Source organism: Barbus barbus (genome assembly GCF_936440315.1).
Source record: "Barbus barbus genome assembly, chromosome: 26".
NCBI lineage: Eukaryota > Metazoa > Chordata > Actinopteri > Cypriniformes > Cyprinidae > Barbus > Barbus barbus.
The window spans coordinates 18,024,921-18,037,373 of record NC_136754.1 but is presented as its reverse complement, the minus strand read 5'-3'; the positions used below and the strand labels follow the sequence as shown (position 1 = coordinate 18,037,373).

The 12,453-nt window shown below is 35.0% G+C and overlaps 1 protein-coding gene across 2 annotated transcripts in view; it reads left to right on the top strand.

The window, feature by feature from the left end:
• The window catches only part of LOC306845733 (protein FAM110B), a 39,572-nt gene that overhangs the window by 17,873 nt on the left and 9,246 nt on the right, over positions 1-12,453 (top strand). Inside the window, exon 1 of one of the 2 annotated variants that reach the window (XM_079378702.1) lies at positions 12,045-12,410. The exons of the other annotated variant lie outside the window; for it this stretch is intronic. The gene's annotated coding sequence lies outside the window, so the exon portion shown is untranslated. Of the gene's footprint in view, positions 1-12,044; positions 12,411-12,453 lie in introns of those variants that run through there. 2 annotated transcript variants of the gene reach the window in all.

Sequence of the window (12,453 nt, the reverse complement as noted above, 5' to 3'; positions counted from 1 at the left end):
AATTTAATCCAATAAGCTCTCTCTCATCCAAACACTCTCCCTTCCAGTGAAATCACAGAATAAAATGCAACCAAATTTATTCACAAATAGATGCAATTTCTGTATTGTTCTTGTTTCATATTGTCAGTCAAGCAAGATTCAAACTAATGACCACATCAGCTCAGGCTGAGCCCCTCTAAGACTCGAGTGACTCAAGGATACCTTTATCCAGGTATTACAGACCTCCTAGGACTTAAACACTGAATTAACCCCCCCTTTCTCCAAAATCCCACCCTCTTAAGACATGTAAGCAAAACCGTGTGAAATGACTGTCAGGAAAAGAGCATCTCAAAGACTTCTGACTGGCTGAAAAACAGCAGTCAGGTTGTTTTTGTATGTCAGTGTCTTTAATGTGATGCTTTATGCACTGGTGCAATTTATTTACAACCCTTTTCCCTCCAGAATGTTCATTTTTAGAAGCATAAAAAGGTCAGTGTCAACATGCAGTTATGATACCAGGGCAACCGGGAATGCCAGAAATGGTGACTGGTGGTGACTTACAGTGACAAAGCTGCTGATGGACGTCATAATTAAACCGGTTTGAATAGATAGTTCACCCAAAAATAATAACAAAAGATATTTTAAAAAATGTTGGTTAACAAATGGAAAAATACTATGGAAGTCAATGGCTACTGGCAACTATTTGGTTAATAGGACTGGGTATTGACACATTTCGATTTGATTTTCGATTCACAAGCTTGCGATTCGATTCCGATTGAATTTGATTAGATTCAGTATTGATTATTTTGGATATGTCGTATACAGTATATGGCAAATTTTCTCAAGGAGAAAAAATCTCTTAACTAATGCTGTAAAATATATATGAGAGTCAGTTGTACTACATTACTGTAATATTGAAGGTTAAAATTAACAGCTTTGTATACAAACACTTTAATTGCACTCAGTGAAGTTTTTATAATAATTAAGCAAAATACTAACATAATTAATTAATTGGGGGGAGTCGTGGCCTAATGGTTAGAGAGTCGGACTCGTAATCGAAAGGTTGCGGGTTCGAGTCCCCGGCCGGCAGGGATTGTAGGTGGGGGGAGTGAATGTCCAGCACTCTCTCCACCCTCAATACCACGACTGAGGTGCCCTTGAGCAAGGCACCGAACCCCCAATTGCTCCCCGGGCGCCGCAGCATGGCTGCCCACTGCTCCGGGTGTGTGTTCACGGTGTGTGTGTGTGCATTTGTTCACTACTCACTGCTGTGTGTGTGCACTTGGATGGGTTAAACGCAGAGCACCAATTTCGAGTATGGGTCACCATACTTGACAATACATCACGACTTTATAGTTTTATTCCAGTTAGTTTTTTGAAATATAAACATTTAAATGGTGGCTGTCATATTCTAAATACTGAAAAACAGTAAAAAATTATAAAGACTATGTTATATGGTGCATATTTATCAAAATGAGTTCATTTTTCTAGCTGATGGTCATCGAATATGTTTTTCTTTTTTTCTCTTGAGTAAATGTGCTGTTACGAGACATTGTGTACAAGCTGTTATATGGACATCTTTTATGCGGTTGAAACACTGTTTGAGCGATTACATGAGACAGGATACAGATTTTTAAATTTGAGATTTTATTTGGATGGGAAGCGTGCTACAATGTTCCGTTCATTAATTGAAACCAGGCTATACTAATCGATTCTTGGGATTTAAGAATCAATATTGTTTCGTACAAATGAGAATCGTTTAAAATAGAGAAGTCAGAGTTTTTTTTTTTTTTTTTTTACCCAGCTCTATTGGTTACCTACATTTTTCAAAATATCTTCTTTTGTGTTCAGCAGATGAAAGAAACTCATACAGGATTGGAACAAGTGGAGAGTGAGTAAATGAGTACAATGCCAACTTTTGAAAATGGGTTTTAATTTGTAAGTTTTTGAGAACAATACCATTATCCGTCTCTGTGTAAACTACAAAACCACAAAGCGATGACAATGCATATGTGTATTCGGTCTCTAGGTATGTGCTCTGAAGTGTAGTGTTTTCTTTACAAGTGACGTCGCCTACTACTGGCCTGGCATGCATAGTGCAGCATTCTTAGTCATTTTCTTGGATTTGTGTGAACGGAGATCATTTGGACAATGTTGTCGTCTGTATGCAAAACCTTTCAAAAATGCAAAGAATTTTTTTTTTTCACTTTTTGGTACATTGCTGTCATGTAAATGTACCCTAATGTCACAATTAATTGCTGTCCCTTCTGAGTCCTGGAGTATGTGAGTACTCATTCCCATTTCTTCTAGTGACTTCGTGACAAAGTTGCTGATGGTGTAACCTGGGCTCAAGGCACTCTGTGATTTCATGGAAGAGGAATATCTGACACTGCTGTTCACATTTGCTGTTCCTGCGGTGTTTTTTTTTTAATTGGACAGAGCTGAGAATCCAATGTGTACAGCTCAGTGTTCGAGGAAGAATGTGGTGTTGTTTTTGTGTGTGAAGGCATTTAGAAGGTAAGGTTATGATGATGACTGTGGTTTTAGTGAATAGACTGGGTGAGGTCTGAATCCACAGTGCCTTTGTCCAGCTGGTCCACTTATTAAAAGAACAGCAGTATCAGGTTGTCTTCGAAAGATTTAGTTTATGAAAATTGAATATAGCTGATTCTCTGCACCGGCCTCTGTCCTGCCGCTGCTGTCTGCCGACACAAGCAGCTGGTTGAAGGGCTGGAATTAGATTAGAGAGGAGTGGGTGGCAGTGGGCAGACGAGTATGTGTGTGTGTGTGTGTGTTTATCTCTGCTGGTGTCAGAATCACGCACACGGCTGATGTCACGACTGGCTGGCTGTAATCCGGCACCATGAGTTGTGCGGCCCATACTGCTGATTGAAGGTGTGTGATAACATCCATTACTCTTGATCTCTTCCTCTCTCCTTTATAGTTTTTTCTCATTCTTTCAGTACATATGGCGATTTTTGGGACATTGCTTTGTTTTTATTATTTTCTGTAAGGAAACACACGCTGGGGAAAGATGATTTGATTTCTAAATGGCTAATGTACTTCATGACTCGGGCCAAATGGAATCTGCAGATTCACATTTCACATTTCCATGTTTAAGTTTTTTTCTTTTTAATCCAATACCAAGTACTATCAGTAACGGTGTCTATAAAATATATATTTTAATAAATAACTAAATATATAGTAATTTTAGTTTTTTTAATTAAATAATAAATAAAAGAAAACAATGAGATGGAATACAAAAAGAATAGAGAAGGTAGTGTTAGTTTTTTTTTTTTTTAAGAATATAATTAAAATAGAGCGTGCTAGAGTTAGTGTAAAATAAAGAGATGTGTTTTTAGCCGATTCTTGAAAATGGCTGTTATATCAGTTATATTAATTATATTATAAATAATTATTTATTATTTATATAATTTTTTTGCTAACATGGCTAATAGCATAGTTTTTGTCCACTTTTATGTTCACAATATGCATTCATTTTCACACGAAATAAATCAAAAAAGGAAAAAAAAATTGATACTGATATTACATGAGTATTGAAAAAAGATCTGATAATTCATGTTTATAAGTAATATGTATGTGCTCAGATCATTTTGAATGATACAAGATGCATTAGTGTTTGCTCTCGAATTCTTTGGCTTTCCATCCTGTCATATTGTTGTGATTTCAGTGGGTGTTTGTGTTTCTCTCTTTCTCTCTCTTTTGATGTGTTACTGAGACATTTTGGGTAGCTGAGAGGGCGAAGCAAGGAACGGGAAAACGTTGAAGAGTTATTTTTAAAACTGCCAGGCAAAAATTGCTCTATTACGAAGAGTAAATTTTCAATGAAATGAATTCCCATTATTTGAACCAGCATTCCTCAGTAATGATGGCACAGAGCATGATGAAATACAGATTAGCTAGTTTATATGATGCATTACTTGGAGAAGCTTTTGTTTCCAGTAAACAGAGACCTAAGCGCCATCATTCATAAGAGGATATTGTGTACCACCCAAAATATCTCTCAGTGAGTTCTTGAAATCAGTGTGAAAGTGAATGGGCAAACACATTGAGGATTATATAGGCACACATGTGTCTCAGCGTGCACACGTCAATGTTGCATTTGGATTGTTTTGTTTCTGTCGAGTCTCCAGCTGGTTTTCACGTGGCATGGCTATTTGATATTCCATCCATTATTGATTTATCACAGCTTTACATAATACCAGCATTGTCTATGCTTCTTCATCAAAGATTAAATACATTTTACAAGATTAAATTTCTTCTTAAAATCAAAGATGCTGGCAACAGATTGAGCAGGCAGAAAAAAATCCTTGTCTGGATTTACCTTTAGTCCTCTAATCTAATTTAGAATCTAAAAAAAACGTTCTTTTGCAGTGACGTGAATGGTATCAGGTTCTTTTTTCTGAGTCACTGGAGCACTGAATGGCCCTTCAGCTGAATTTCCTATGGAAAAGCTTGTGCTGTAGTCCATGGCCTTGGTCTGTGCGAGAGATACGAGGGCCAGATGAGCATTGACAAAACCTTTAGAGATCGTGAGGCAGTAGAGGGGCACTGCAGCACTCCTTACTCAGCACTATGTCCTCTCTCTGTCTCAGCTTCCACCCTTCTGTAGCTTTCCAGCGTCTGCTGCTGTTCTGATCCTTCCCCGGACTCCCGTGTGTCCGATCTAATAATGACGAGACTGCACAACCTCCCTCTATAGAAAACAAACAGCGCTCACCTTAAATTCCTTCGCTGCTCTACTGATGTTCACATGTTTGTATGATCCCATGCTGTATTAGTGGCCGTTCATGGTTTTAATGGACAAGATTTGTCTTGTTTTTTTAAGACATGCAATGTCCTAAACATAGAATGGCTCAACTCATATACACTACACCTTTAAAACATTTGGATTAATCTTTTAATGTTTTCCAAAAAAAGTCTCTTATGCTCACCAAGGCTGCATTTACTTGATCATAAATTTTGTAAAAATAGTAATATTGTGAAACATGTGACCATGGACCACGAGTCATAAGGGTCAATTTTTTTTTTTAAATTGAGATTTATAGATCTAAAAAGCTGAATAAATAAGCTTTCCATTCATGTATGGATTTGTTGTCCAAATGTAGTTCAATGCATATTACTAATCAAAAATTAAGTTTTGATATATTTATGGTAGGAAATTTACAAAATATCTTCATGGAACATGATCTTTTCTTAATATCCTAATGATTTTTGGCATAAAAGAATTTTTTTTAATTTTGAACATTTTGTACAACTTATTGTTCGCTATTGCTACAAATATATATTTGTCATATATTATTACAAAAATAACTTAAAATAACTTTTCTATTTTAATATATTTTAAAATGTCATATTTCCTTTGACGACAGCTAAATTTTCAGCAGCCATTACTCCAGTCTTCAGTGTCACGTGATCATAAATAATTCTAATGTGCTGATTTGGTGCTCAGAAACAGTTGTGGTGTTTTATATTTTTTCAGAAACCATGATTCCAATTTAATATTTTTGCAGAATCATTTTTCAGGATTCTTTGCTGAATAGAAATCTCAAATAAACAGCATTTATTTAAAAATAAAAAATAAAACTTTTAGAACATTATAAATGTCTTTACTGTTACTTTAGCTAAATCGTATACTACTTTTTCTGAATAAAAGTATCCATTTCATTGCAAAAAAAAAAAAAAACTTACTGAACTCAAACCTTCAAACCTAGGTAATGTGTAGAGTGCACAATAACTGTTCACTAAATATGCAAAACCAAAAATCACATTGTTATGGGGATAAAAAAAATTATATAAATAATAAAAATGATGCAAAATACAATTTGATGGCTGGTACCAAATATTTTCAGAAAGCAGAAAGGGCAGAAAGGCAATTTTGGGCTTTGTGTACCAAAAGTGTGTTTGTGTGTGTGTGCACTTATGTGTTTCCTCCCTCTCTCATTAAGCTGTTCTGGGTGCCGTCCCATAGCTTGGCCTCTTTCTCAAAGCAGAGCTGCTATGTAAGGATGTTTTAGTGAAGAGACGCTCCTTGTTTCCGGCTTTTAACATACTAACAAACCTATTCATCTCCCTCCTCAAAGGAGGCCAGCCTCTCCCACGCTGGCCTTGTTGGTAAACAAAAGGGCCTGTGCAAAAGCCACCACACCTCCAACCTGCTTAGCCCCATTGGGGCCTGTTTCCTCAAAATAAACCTCGGTGTGTGGCGATGGGGAATGTTCCTTTGGTGGTTTGGGACTGTCCTGCTTTCCTGTAGGAGAACTTGAGTTAAAGAGTTTGTGATCTTTTGTTTTTTCCCCAACAATCAGATGTTCCAAGAGAAGCAGGGATGGATTCCTTGTGAATTGTTGAAGGGTTTTCACTCGGTTGGACCCTTTTGTTTCTTTAAGTCACAACGGCCTCTGCAAGGTGGAGCTTCTGATTCTGTGTGGTCTTCCAGGTCCATTCATACCGTAACTTCCTCTTCCTCTCTCAAGATCCTGTCTGATGTTCTCTCCAGCTCTATATAAATCAGTGGTTCTTATCAGGGTCACAACTTAAAATGAGGGTAACACTTTAGCATAGGGACCAGTTCTCACTATTTACTAGTTGCTTATTAGTATTCATATTATTAACATATTAGCTGTTTATTAGTACATATAAAGCACAAATTCTGCATGGTCATATTCTACATTCCTAATCCTACCCAATACCTAAACTTAACAACTATCTTACTAACCATTAATAAGCTGCAAATTAAGAGTTTATTGAGACAAAAGTCATAGTTCATGGTTTGTTAATGCTGAAAATTGGACCTTAAAATAAAGTGTGACCAAAAATGGGTTGCAGGTCTGTTCTGTTATGGACAGCAGACATAAAAATATATGGTTATTTAAAAAAAACAAAAAAAACATTTATTATTATTTTAAGACGAAAATATGCAGAGAAAAAATTCTAAATGTAAATAATATTTCATTTTTTTTTCTTTTTAATACAGCTAACCATATTGATAATTATCTGATTGCAAATTAAATGGGTTTATTGGCTCATAAAGTATGGAGAAACTGTGCCCTGTGTTGAAACCACTAAACTCTCAAAACCAAAATTATTATTAATATTATTATTAGTAGTAGTAGTAGTAGTAGTAGTAGTAGTAGTATTGGTATTAGTATTTTTGTTTTTGTTTGAATTTTTACTGAAGCTCATGTCATTAATTACATTTTTGTTGAACAATACTGTTTTGGTTTGTCATAAGATGTCCAAAATAAAATCATGAAGCAAGTTTTGAGTTTTGTTTTGAGAGATACGTGCTGATTCTGCGACTGCTGGTGGCAGAACGGCATGATGGGAGTGCCATCAAAGATAAGTAGCATCCAAGGTGAAGAGTTTGTGTTGAAAGAGACACACTGAACATAAATAGCACCTGCATTCAGCAGTATAATGGTATTCTCGCGTCTGGCTGATGAGAGCGCTTCACCGCGCTGATGTCTGGAGTTTTAGCTTCACTGATGTCTACAGATCGTCTCAGGGATGTTACTATGATCGTTTGCTAGATCTTTGTTCTGTTTTGCAGCGTTTGGTTCTGTGTTGTTCTGCAATTTCATGCTGAAGTGGAATACGAGTGTTGTAGTAAGTGAAGTTGACTCTGTTGGCTGTAGATTTGGGAACTGATGCACCCACATGCTGTTGTATGTGATTCATGGCTCGGGACTCGTTTGGAATGATAATGCAGGCTTTGGTGTTTGCTCACAGATAAATGAAGCTGTGAAAGTCGGCGGTTGGCTCTGTGAGGAGTGCCGTCTGAACGGAATGCCAAATGTCCACGTGAAAAGCGAAGGCTGGCTCTGTGCTTGAGTAGTATCTCAACCAGCTCTCAGTGGGATTTATGTTCCTCTATTAGATGTTTCTGAACATGGTCACCTTTAAACCTAGAATGCCTTAGAAAAACCTACGGGTCAAAAGGACTTGCATTTAGTTGCTAAATCCATTTTATCTTTATTTTCATTGAATTTCTCAATTTCATTATATACAATTTTTTTTTAAGTCACCATAAAACGATACCTTTTTTCTTCCCTGGTGAGATGTGTGTGTGTGTGTGCATATATATATATATATATATATATATATATATATATATATAATATACATCTGAGTGAAAATCTGTGAAAAAATTAATTTTATTTAATTTTGCCCATCAGGAAATGATTGGAATTGTTGTATCATTGGTGTTTGCTAATTTAATGTTTTAAAAAATAATGTGCACGGATAAATTATTTATAAAAATATTGCATGGAAAATTAGAATTGTCCTTGTTGATTTCATGGTCACCTTATAGCCTACTCTGCCCTCCAAAAGTTTGGAAACACCCCTGGCAAAGTGTGGTTTTGGATGATATCAGCATAAATCCTTATCATTTTTTGGTGCAAATACATTAAAGTAACTTGACATTATCATTGAAGACCAGCAATAAAACATAATAATGGCAATATATACATATCAAAGTCAGACATGCCCCTTTGCCAGCTGTGATGCCTGGTTACTGGTTTAAACTTGGCCCAGGTTTTTAAAAGATTTTTGGGTCAGCACACCTTAACACTGTAGCTTCAACAATTGATTGCCAATTCAAAGTCAATGTTTGAATAAACTGACAGCTCGGATGCCCAGATTATGCAGAGCTGTAATAGCTGCTAATGGTGGATATTTTGATGAATCGAAAAGTTTCGTTTTTTCTATGTATAAACTGTTTATGTAATAAAATATATTTTCGTAGTTTGTGTTGTCCCTTATCAGTGCAAAATGATCACAAATTAAAAAGGATTCATGCCAATATTGTCTAAAACCCCACTTTTCTAGGGCGTTTCCAAACTTTTGGAGGGCAGTGTATGTTTCAGTCATTTTAATTTCATGTGCATAAAATTGAAATGAATGTCATTTATTTCCTTTTTTTTTATTTACAAGCTAAATTATATTTACAGAAATAATTATTTGTTTTGATTTATTTGAATACTACTACTACTACTACTAAATCATATTAAATAATTTTGTTTCAGTAATTTTAATTTCTAGTTCTTGTACATAAATGAATTTAACTAACTTTTTTCTAATGTATACATTTACATAAACTAAATTATATTTGCAAAAATAATTATTTGGATTTTTTAAAATAATAATAATAATAAGTTATATTGAGTAATAAAAAATCATTTTAAAGTTATTTTTAAAAAATATAATAATTTGTGTGTGTGTGTGTGTGTATGTATGTGTATATATATAGAGAGAGAGAGAGGGCCCAATCATGATGAATTCACTGTTAACTACTTGCTAAACTCAGCTCATGATTTATGTTATACTTTCTATCAAACACACAGCGAGTATTCAGCCCGGTTAAGAGATGCTGTGTGAATTTTCAAGAAGTCAGAGAGCGGAGGTACAGGATCATCGCGGCTGTGTCTGGATGGAGAGTGAACTCTTTCCACTTTGAGCATTTCTTTAGGAATTGTTCAACAAATGTTCTTTGTGGGTTGGGGTTTTTGTTTTTTTTATTAATCTGTGTATAAGACACAATAGGGTGAGTTCAAAGGGAAAGAGATGAACATAAAACAGACAAGATCAGTCATTAGTGTATTTAGTATTTTCTACACTTGATGAGGAGGATCAACTAATCCTTTGCCATCCAATAATGTTTATGACAAAGCTGAGGATGTCAAATGCTCAAATTATGATTGACTTTGAAATTAATTTAAATAATTTCTTATTCCTTCTTAAAGAGGCTGTTTGATTTAGTTTACCCATAAATGTTAATTCATGCATTAACTATCAAACATGTACTAACATGTAGTTAAGGCTGCCGTTATTCATGCATGGATCTGTATGACTCCAGTCATAGTTAAGGATAACTCTTCATTACTTCGGAATTATTTAACTCCCTTAATAATCATTAGTATATGTTGAATTAAGTATTAATTTAGGCATTAGTACATGATTATTCATGTACCCTTATTGTAAAGTGTTACCAAAAAAATCTTGTGTAATATAAGTTTTGTTTTTTGATGGTTTTTATTGTATTTGTTATACTTGTATTTTTTTATTATTGTTTTTGCCATGAAAATAGACTAAGATGCTGACATGGCATTAAATAAAAATATACTACTACTAATTTGCTTAATAATAAAGTACATTTATTTGTATATTTTCAATAAAGAAGTATATATTTGTTGTTAGAAAGTATGTTGTAGTTGCTAACTATTTGCAAGCTTATCACCGAGGAGTCTTCTCATACCAAAACCAGGTGCACCTTCTCGCACACTGCCAGTAGAGATCTTGACTTCTAGCATATCCTGTGAGACGCCCACTCCTGTCAGGGATCTGGACCTGTGCCAGTGAAGCAAAACCTCCATCTCACACCCAGGAAATATAGACCTAGAGCCACTGGTTATCCTCTTAATTGTTTCTGTAAGCTTTTCAAAGTAGATGCCTTTCGTTCTGTTGATGGATCTGTAAGTCTCATCGTCTTAACTCAAAGTGCATGCAACGTATGGAGGAACCAGCCGACTGTAAAAGTGATTTCTACACCATCTACACATTCATCACATGAACTGTGCCCTGCGTTGAACGTTCTAGGGAGGGAAGACATGATAAATATGCCTGTTTTACATCTCATTTGTGTCTTTATCAGTCGGAGGAAACAAAATTGTGAAAAAACTAAACAAAATGGAGCAATGTAAATTTGAGTTTTGCTGTTAGGTTGTGTACCAGACATAACGCTGACGGAGGTAATAATGTGGTTATTGCTTCATTAAAGTGCTGAGCCCTAAGCTGCGAGTTTGTACCAGGGTTTTCTCATTACTTGGATGTCCACGTCGTCGGGAGGAACTTGCCATAAAATGACAAACTGTAGCCCTGTGAGCCTGTGAAGTTCCAACATCTGCTGTTTTCTGTAGTGTTATGATGATTCATTAACACAATATAAGGGAAGGAACACTGTGAACTCAACACACAAACACTCATCATTCACTCTCTGCATTTATGCAGCCTACTGCAAATGTCCTTACAATCACAGTCCAGTGTGTTAGCTAGAGACCGGCGTCTGCAGTAGACTGCACTGCTCAATACCAGGCCTTTGAAATGCCCTTTGACCCCTAACAACACCCCTTTGGTCATCTTTGAAAAATGATACTATGCTAGATATTGGAAATTTGTAATGAATAGGGTACAAAATAAGGCCGCCTTGCTTTTTATTTTTTCATTTTCAACAAACTGTTGATCAAGAGGTCACACATAATATTATATATATGTGGTTTGCTATTTTTGCAAATAGAAATTAAGGACATGTGATTTGTGTAGTTTTAAAATAAAGAAGAATGAGCAACAAGGTTGCACATTTAGCCCAAAATATACTGGCAATGAGTTTGGAAATATTGTAATAATTGATTGCAAACATGAAGAATATTTAATATATTATAATATTATATAAAAAAGTTTTATTTAAAACGAATTAAATATTAATTAATTATATATATATATATATATATATATATATATATATATATATATATATATATATATATATATATATATATATATATATATATATATATATATATAATGATTAAATGTTTTTATAATCAATTTAAAATGTAATATAAATACTAATTTAAAATAAAAAATGTTCTAAATAGAAAAAAAATCAAATCCTTTTTTTTTTCCTTAGAATAATTTGGTAACAATGTTGAATGGTTGAGTTTGATGAACACACAGTGAACAAAATATTTGTTTATATATAATATAATATGACACTATTATATATAACGAAATATTATATTATAGTTATTTACTTTTCTCATCTTGATAGAAATTATGTGTACTAATGTATTTATTTATTTTTTGCATGTCTATATGGTTTGGTTGGTATCCTACACATACTGTCTTAATAAAAAAAAAAAAAAAAGAAAACTTCTAATCCTCATTGCATAAGTCTTAGGCCCCGTTTACACTGGCGTTTCCGAAACAATCTCCGTTTACACTACACGACCGAAAACGCAGGTCACATGACCATTCATGCAGCTACAACCATAGACACGTGTAGGTAGATCGTCTATTATTTAGATCGCGGACGCGTCTGCGTGCTAGGAGCGGTCGAATGGAGAATCAACTGTTATTGTTACACGGTCGTCAAGGATACGCAGAGCAAATGTGGGCAGCCACGCCATCGTTTTCAAAAGTCTCCGTTAGTCCGTTTACACTGAAACACAACCCCGGAGTTTTCAAACTAAAACGGGGTCTGCAGCGTTTTCAAAAGTCTCTGTTTTCGACCTCGAAAACGCCGGAGTAGAGTAAACGATAGGCGTAACCGTAGCAAAAGTTATGCGTTTTAAAACGAAAACACACTAGTGTAAACGGGGCATTAGTTTATGTCACAAAACCCCCCGCTGGTATGTTACCATTATTATTTGCATAAAATAATGTTTTTCTCAT